The following is a 9,186-nucleotide window of genomic DNA, read 5'->3' as shown; positions in this document are numbered from 1 at the left end:
TGATCATTCATAACCAAATACGTAGAGAACTACTCACCCGATCGCTCTTGTGCGGCTTCTATTAGATCTCCATAGTTACACTTGGCATAACAAGTACAAAAACGAAGTGTCTTTGCGGGGCTGATAAGCAGACAGGAAGCAAGCGAACATCTGCTACAGCTTTAGATGGTTTTGCCTTCAGCGACCGCTGAAAAACTTCAGGCTCTGCATTCCACATAGCGCTTGCTTGGCCTTTGACACTAGCAGCTGTTCAACAGGAGACGTAAAATGTTATACCTACAGAAAAGGAAGTGCATTATTTTCTAAAGGAATATTGGGATATTTAATGGGATTTTTTAATTTCTATTTTCTGATCACTAGAAACACTGGATAGCAGACACTGCAGATGGAGTTACCTCCTGAAGGTCAACCACTTCCTATTTTACAATATTTTTTTTTCTAATGCTGTGTTTTCCTTTCCAAAACGGCTTTGTTTTGTTTTGTTTTGTTCTGTTTTAAACACCAAAAACAATTGCACCGTATACTGAATAGTCATTATAATCATCGTAATCGTTGTAAGGAAACCATGTGCTTCCCTGAATCAGGGCTGGGGCTTCCAGTCCAGGCAATCTGTCTTCTTGTAGCATAACAGCATTTCTATAGCACAGACAGCCAAGGAACAGAGTTATACAAAGTAAATACCAAACAATGTAGAGCAAACTATTTCTTTGTTTGAAGAAAGAGCTGTTGAACCTATTGTTTAAAAATGAGCTCAGCCATACAGGGTACGGAGGAAACCTCTGCTCCAGTTACTTCAGCAGTTCTCCCCCTACATCGTATTTTTATTTGCACGGAAAACTACTAACGGAGAATGAGTGACAGCAGCATAATTCTTGGAGTATTGAGGCCCATGCACTGTAAATGCAGCTTTATGTACTTCCTCTGAGATTGTAATTTTGCCTAGGAAGTTACAACAGTTGAGATGAAACCGGGTTTAGCCATATATGGTCCTTTGGGTCTGCCACAACGAAATGAAAATGGGTTTCAGAGTAACAGCGAGAATGATGAAGACACTACTCCAGAGTTATGTAAGTGTAACTGAGAAGAGAATTTTGCCCAGAAATTCTATATTCTGTGCTTTGGAGTCGTATGCGGCTTTTTATATGTTCTATTCTTAAACTGCAGATGGATGCTGTTTTGCCAGAAAATAAATGGAACACAAAGATGACTTCAAACATTTGCAGGAACCATGCTGACACTCAAAATAAAGAAACATCAAGTAACTTTCCTAGTGAGATCATAAAAGCAGAGCCACAGTGATCAAAGCAAGAAAATACGAGACTCTTACTCCATCCCTCATACAAGATGCTTTCTCTGTCTAGGACCAGGAGCTTACTTGGCACAGAGATGTTCCGATAATCCACAAATACAGTATATTACACGGATATTTTGGCAGTATTTAGTCAGTTAAATATGGGAATATCCACAAAGGCAGTTGATTTTAACTCTTGAAACTGGCAAATGACTGACTCAGGTTATTATTATTTAATAATAATAACAATAATAATAAAAATAATAACAATAATAATAATAATAATAATAGTGATTGCAGTAGCATACTCATTTTGGTAGAGCCCTACTATACTCCTGAATACTCTCCAGAAACACAGAACAGCAGATTGCATTTGCTCTAAAGAGTGTACTCTCAAACAGATAAGAAAAAACAAGATGAAAAATTTGCACTAGTGGCAAATATCTTAATAATTCTGTGATTTTTGGAGGGGCTTTTGGAGGGGTATTAAGCCAAAAGGAGCAGCTGGGCATGAAAACAGGCTATATAAAGCAGGAATGGCTGCATTATTTGCACAATAATAATGCTATTATATTCTAGATTTCACAGGGAACTGAATTTAAAAAACTGTATTCATATTAGAATAATTAAATATCTGTCTTGAACTGTGTGCATATTACATCTAACCAGCTTGGAAACAGGCCAAAACTTGAAGCAATTTTTAGAACTGCAGAATCAATATGTCAATTCCCATTAATTTACTGTCGAAGGAAACAAATGTGTACCTGTCTGAAGCGTATGTGTTCCCTGCAGAGACGTCCTAAAATAGGCACCTTCTGTCTGCCTTCCCTCCCTGTGCCCTCCAAACATCAAAAACCAGGGTCAGAATAGGGGGAACCTGGTCTGGCTCCAAAATCTAATTAAGCCGGTTTTAGTAACCCAGTATCCTGGCCAAGTTATGTGCAAACTCTTGGCCAAATCCAAGCTATCCCAAACTCTACCCTACCCACTGTGCCGAGTTCCTTGTTGCTCCCCTGGTGCTCCAGTCCCTCCACAAAACATCTTCACTCCAGGGCTGAGAACATCTAGGCAAGCTGAGACGGACCTCCTTTCAGTCTATCAAAGCCATAAGCTGGAATTCTGCACAGTGCTAAGATGATATTAATGACTAATCGTCATCGAGAGTGCATTGTAAACCAGCCAGAATTCTTGTTCAATCCAAGCTCCGTAAAATGTGCTGCGCTCCAGACATCTCGCACATCTTGTTCACTGCGCAGCTGGCTACTGAGAAAAATCTTCTCCCAGAAGGTTTGCTCAAGCACACGGAACACATTTTTAGCATCCCAAAGGTGCGTGTACTCACAGAGCTGAGACTGCAACCTGTCTGGCAGCAGTTTTCCGGAGAAAGGAGCTGGAAAGAGGCAATGGGTGATGAGATTAGCACCCTACGGAAGGAGACTCCTGCTTGGAATATCAACACATCTTTTCAGTCTCTCTCATTGTGACTGTTTGTGCTTTCATTGAATTTTCAGTTTGCTTCTAAAGCTACGGGACCAGATGGCTCCCATGCATAATGCACTGAATCATGGCAAGGCTTGAGGTGTTTGTTACGTGTAACAGCAAACGCGCGCGCTGGACCAGGTTAACCCCTTCCGCAGTCAGCATATGGCGCACACTGCGTGTGGATGGTTCTGCAGCAGGTATCCATACATACAGACAGCTGGAGGATCGCAGTATCTTTTCTTCTTGCAGGTTGTCGGGAGAATGACTGCCATACCTTCCACACAAACAGCAAGAAGTAGAGGCAGCGCGGTAACACACGGCAGGGGACAGATGCTAGGTACTTCCCGCGATGCGCAATGCCTGATGGCAAGGAATCCTGATGGGCCAAGGGCAGGAGGCTCTCGTTCCCCCTCTGATTTCCCCCTGCGGCTTGCAATTAAGCTGGTGCTGACACTTTGCCCAGTGCCTGTTTGCACAGCCGATAGCCGTGGGCAGTACTTCTGGCCATGAAGCACCTAGCGAAAAGGAGATAACCTCATTGTTTGAGAGCAACTTTGCCTCTGGCCTTTCTTAAATAGAAAACAAACCTAATTTTCTCCTCACTCGCCTCATGTAGATCTGGGGTAAATTCAAGACGCGGCACCCCTAGAAACTAGAATGAATGGGAGGGATGTTTGCAAATGCGACAGTGACGGCTCAGCGGAGGGCGAGGCTGTTGGGTTTATACAGAATTTGTGCTTCAGTGACAGGACCATAGAAATCACCCTTTAGCCGTCCCTCGCTGATATATCGCAAATACCCATTTCTGAGCACTGAAAGACACTGAAATAATGAAAGATGGTTTTTGGATACCTAGGAGACGGCTGTTTCAGAGAAGTCGAGATTGCCATTCTTGTACTCGGTGCAAGTAACAGATCCCAAGGCAGCTGAGGGATGTCCCAAACATGACCTGATACAGTCTGTGTGCTCTGGGCTGTGCAACAAAGGAGCAGCCAAGCAGCTGGCAGCTTTCCGATGGCCACACGCCACCCCAAGTATTTTCCAGGATGAGAAAATTATCCTTTGGCTATTTTTCAGCCAGCTTTTCTTACTATGTATTTGACATGCCCTCCGTGTTCGGAGTGACAGGACGCCTCGCGAGCGGGTGCCGTGCTGGGCTTTGCAGACGGGCGCGAGCGCTGGCAGGGACTGGAGCCGTGACCAGGAATGTCAGAACTGCAGCCTGTGCAGAGCGGCTCTGATGAAGGTTAACGCGCGTTGCCACCACCTTTGAGGTCAGCGTTGGGCTCGCTTTAGCAGTCCTATAAATAGATGCCCAAGGTTGACTTAGAAGGGGATTTGGCTTTGATGCATCTTGTTTAGCGCTCCCAAGAGAGGAAGGCAGATTCTTTTCCTTTCTCTCTTCCAACCTCTACCCTTGAGTTGGTCTCTGTGGGAAACATTAGCGGCATTTGCCAAAAGAGCTGCCACTGTGAGCCAGACGTCCTGCTGTGTCGCACAAACCATACGTACATGTTTCTTCAACCTGCAAACCCCGACCTAGTTCCACTAAGGACTCAAACTCATTTGTCACTGGCAAAACCAGGGAAAAAACCCAAAGCAATCTTGAGCCTAATTGCTTGAAAACAGTAGGACACCTTGTGGATTTATGGGGAATATCTTCGGGATCATGAGCAACATTTTTTATTTTCTTGGCTAAACCAACTATGAACCTATTTATAGAGGAACCATCGCAATATCAAGGTTTCTATTAATAAATTAATCTGGTTATAGCTGTTACAGCCTACAGTTTGCCTGAAGAAGTTATTTCACCCTATTAAAAAAACAATGAGTATTGTCTGAATGCCTTGAAGAAAAAAAATAAATATGGGGAACTGGATGGTTCCCAAGGTCTGGGAACAGGAGGAAGGGTATTCTGCCAGATCAAAGCTATCCCAGTTGTTCCATCTGACAGCTCTCTAATGATCTTAACGAGCAAAGTTTTATAGTCTCAGCCTGGCTCCCCAGATAATTGTACAGCTTCACAACAAGCACCGCCACGCTGAGCACAGCCAGCCAGCTCCCTTCGTTGTTTCAGCAGTGAATGAATTGGCCACAGAAATCAAACTGCCTTCTTCATTCCCTAGGGCTGATCTTTTGAGTCCAAATTAGAAGATGATGGGACATGTGATAATGCTTGCACTGCTGTTGTTGACATTGTATTTGTCTGGTAGCATCACTCCTATTAAAAAGGCCAACATCAGGCAGATTTTGGCCCTAGATAGGAAATAAAACCCTGTGGCAGGGTGTAGTAAGAGGAAGAAGATCTTGAGCCATGTCTCAGAAATTCTATCTTGGCCAGCAGCTGTCCTGGAGCTGCCAGTATTATCTTGCTAACCTGTCTCTGGAGGCAGCGGACACAGACAAGGAGACCCGTGTCGAGTCCAAAATGGACGCAGGAAACTGATGACTTCATTTTGACAGTCATAGCAAGAAACACCAAGTCATCAAGTTGGTTGCATTCAATTCCTGTTCCCAAGGTGTGCTGAAAACCTTCCTTCCTTTCTGCTTACCGTAATATTGGAGTAGCGAAAAAATGACTCCAGATGACGGTTAATTTTTCTAGAGCTGCTCAATGCTGCAGAGAACAGCAAAACCAGGATGAGGTTTCATTTTGGATAGATCCCTGTTCAGATCCAGGTCCTTTTTTATTCCAAGTCCAGGCTTAGGAAAGAAAAGGCTGATTTATAGAAAATAATTTTGATTGGGTCCATGTCTTCTTATATATTCTTTTCTGCTTAGAGCTGTAGAACTAGAAAAATAATATAGCAGATGCTGGAATTCAAACGAGTTATCAACAGAAAAATTCCTATTGACTCCACACATTTTTATTACTCATACCTCTGGCATGGAATTACCTGAAAAATAGAACTCCTTATATACCGTAGACTCTGTAATTTGGCCCAGGGTTTTAAAAAGAGCATTTTTTTCCCCATGGATTGATTTTATACTTTTTTTTTTTCTGACTGACATGTCAAACTGGGGGTACTGAGTGCTAAGACTATGCTTTTCTCTAATTTAGCAGCTAGATTGGAAAGCTTGAATTATCTCTGCATAATTGCAATGATTCATGGATTGTTAGAAAATTGCAAAGTATTGATTGGATTTCCCCCTTAGGAAATATTTCTCCTCTGATAAAACAGAGTAGGTTTTGGGGCTTTGCTTTTGTCCTTCCTGCCTTCTGCTGCAGGGAAGCCACTGGCTCCTTTCATCTGGGAAACGGGAATTTGGGTCAACAGCCACTCAAGGACAATTTTGAATTATCGCGATGTACAATTCCAAATCTTTCCCAGGGCTTTGCTAAGAGATGGGCTTTGCAAAGTGTGACAGGGAATTCAGAGCCAGAAAAGCTAGGACCCGCAGCAAATCCTGGCCATCCCTTTTTCACATTCTTCTGTTTCTGTATCAAATCCAACTGGTGGATTCTGCAAAGAGACTTTGACCTTGTTGTGGGAACACTACAGCCATCAAAGATAGTGGCAAATTTTCCGCTTTATTGGCCAAGATTTCTCTCGGGGTCTCAGGAGCCAGTGGCAGGAGGGAAATGGAAGAATGAAGCGAGAATCAGGCGTGGGGAGAGCCTGATGCACAGCGCCTGGGGCTGAGCAGCTCAGAGCTGGTAGCTCTGACATACATCTGCACATTCATGGTGCTGCTGAGGCAGAAGCTGGGGCCTTTTTGGCAGCTGCTGTATGAATTTCCAGGACAGAACCATAAATATGCAGTTATGAGTGTGACCTCTGCTTCTTCTCTTCACTAAATTGAACATCCAAGGGCCAGCTGAGTGTCGTTCCTTGTCTCTGCTCCAGTTGCTTGGAACGTGCTGCCTCCACAAACGGTTGTGCCTAAGTACCAACTGAAGAATTACGAGAGCCCGCTAATTCAAGGTTTGCCATGAATTTAGTGTTCCCACAAGGATGACACTAATGGCAATTAATGCAGCAGGAATGCCGGTGCTGAATGACTGTTGTCCCATTAAAAGCTGTCCGTCCCAGAGCGCACAGTCCTCTGTTATTTCAGGCCTGACCTCTGCTTTTTGGCCGTGTTTCAGATGCACGGGAGGTGTCCCAGGCCATCCCGTAACTACAGCAGCACGCTTGGGAGGGGACACAGAAAGAGCAGAGCAGCCAAAACCAGCCTGTGCTGACAGCGATGTTTCCTGAGGGTTTGTATATCCTCATCTGGGCCTTGCCTAAACAGGAACAAAATTAATCTAGGACTGAGCAGAACGTAAGACTTCAATTTCTGGAGCTCCTTGCTAGTCCAGTGCTATCATCATGCCCTGCTGTCGGTTGACTCCTCTGTAGATTCAGAGTTCTTTCTGCTGTTTCTCCGCACCGTGAAGAACCTGATTATAAACGATCAAATGCATTTAAACGGGCTTGCCTAGAAATAACCCCCGCTGCTGCTCATATACATGGCAATCTGCAGAAATTTTCACGTTACAGTGCACGATTGGTGAAAATGGCTCCGCTTCCTAACGTCTTGTTGAAGTTCAACAAGCAATAGCGGGTATAGCAATGTAAGGACGGTGATTTTCAGCTCAGCTAAAAAAGGCATTGTTCTCACTTTGTGCCCTAAAGTCTTGCGTAGGACAAGCAAGTTCCAGAGGAAGAACATCTGCAGTTTGGAGCAAGAGGAAGTAATGCTTACACGTATGAAGAATGTAAAGAAAGGGTGTCTCCAGGCTCACAAGCAAAATCCAAAACACAAAAAGGAGAACAACTCTTACAGAAGGATAACTAAAACTACTTCATCTCTGTTATTTTTTTAGAATTAATAGCATCTCTGGAAGATGAAACCAAGCCTGAGAAACATCAACTGAAAGTTAATTGTTTTTTAACAGCAATTGATAGTTTTTTAACAACAAAGTTCAATGGAGAACTAGAAATAGGATGTGAGAAGGAAACCTTAACTGCAGAGCTCTAAATATACGCCGGCCTCTGCACACACAAGTGTCCATTATCGATTTGGACGCACTACTCAATGCAGCAGGATTGAGAAGGGCGGCAGGAGCAGGACGAGGATTTTTAGTCTCAAGTTTTGGGTGTTACTGAGTCTGTCTGGAGTTAAAGAAGACGAATTCAAAGACGACGCAGCCTCTCTCCTACAGACCTCGGCGCTACACTACCGGAGTGCTCCCTGCTCCTGCGAGGTCTGGCCTTGCGATGCCCTTATGGGACCAGCACACGCAATGGTTCCCATGGGGAGTAATTCTTCCTGGGGATGCGATGCCCTGAATGCCGGTTTTGTGCACCTGTAAGAAGCCGGAGGTACATGGTCTGCCAGGGCACGCTGGAGGCTGGTGGCAGGACATGGGGCGAGCCCAGACGCCGATGCGCCGACCTCACCCGTGTGCTCCCAGAGAGCCTCCGCTGGCAGCGTCGCACTCCTGTGGTGTGACACATCGTGGTCACACATCGCGCGTCTTTGTTATTAGTGCTTTGTTTTCTCCACTCAGAAGCTCTGAGGCAGCGTGAACTATTTATTTTTAAACGCAGAGAATCACGTTATGGTTCGTTATCGTTCCAGCAGATGGTAACTGATGCACAGCGCTGCTGCCGATGCCCGGGGGTTACTTTCCACACGCAGAAATGATAGCACAGCCGCTGACTGCAGAGATGGCAAACATACTGCTGCTGCTAACGGCAAGCTGGTGGAAAAAGAGCAGTTTTAAAGGCTTTGGTTTAATGATCTGGACACAAGCGCTATTTTTATCCTCTTCTATTTAGGTCTCAAGCCTGCGCCAAGGGAGGCCGATGACAAAGCTGGTGTCTCCCGCGGCACAGGGGCAGATGAGGGGGGCACGCTTTTGGGAAGGGAGAAGAGGGGTGGGCAGTGGCCTCCATGCTCATGGCCTCTGCACCTTGTGAGCTGAAAGAGCTTCTTGGCGTCTCAAACACCTCCACCATGAGCTCCATCGGCTTCGCATGCCCCTCTGGGCCTGGTTCACAGCATGGATCGGTGAGACACGAGGGGCTCCCCGGCAACACACCCCAAACTGCAGTGCGGCCGCGGGCAGCTCTGTAATTGGCCGTGATTTGGGCAGAGGAGGTTGGGAAAAAAAAAAAAAAAAGACAAAAAGAACCAGGTTCCACCGAGATTTGAACTCGGATCGCTGGATTCAGAGTCCAGAGTGCTAACCATTACACCATGGAACCGCTCTGCAGCCACCTCCGCCGGCCGGCACTAGGTCCTTCCCGCCGCCCACTCCGCTCTCGCGAACCCCGTTCCCGTGGCCGTGACACCCGGGTGGGCGAGCGGAGGTAGGCGCGCGTGGGTGTCCGGGCGGGATAGCCCACGCACCGCGCCCTGCCGCCGGCACTGTCCCTTTAAAACCGGAGCGGCGTCTCTGCCCCGGAAGGAGTTTGCGG

The 9,186-nt window shown here is 45.8% G+C and overlaps 1 non-coding gene across 1 annotated transcript; it reads right to left on the bottom strand.

The window, feature by feature from the left end:
* Window positions 1–8,901: 8,901 nt before the first annotated feature.
* Window positions 8,902–8,973, bottom strand: TRNAQ-CUG (transfer RNA glutamine (anticodon CUG)). Its single transcript has one exon. It is a non-coding gene; the product is annotated as a tRNA-Gln (tRNA).
* Between the last annotated feature and the right edge of the window lie 213 nt (window positions 8,974–9,186).

The sequence above is a fragment of the Chlamydotis macqueenii genome, chromosome 12 (assembly GCF_036417535.1).
Source record: "Chlamydotis macqueenii isolate bChlMac1 chromosome 12, bChlMac1.mat, whole genome shotgun sequence".
Lineage (NCBI taxonomy): Eukaryota > Metazoa > Chordata > Aves > Otidiformes > Otididae > Chlamydotis > Chlamydotis macqueenii.
Note: the sequence above shows the minus strand (reverse complement) of the source record. Positions and strands in the feature narration are given on the sequence as shown.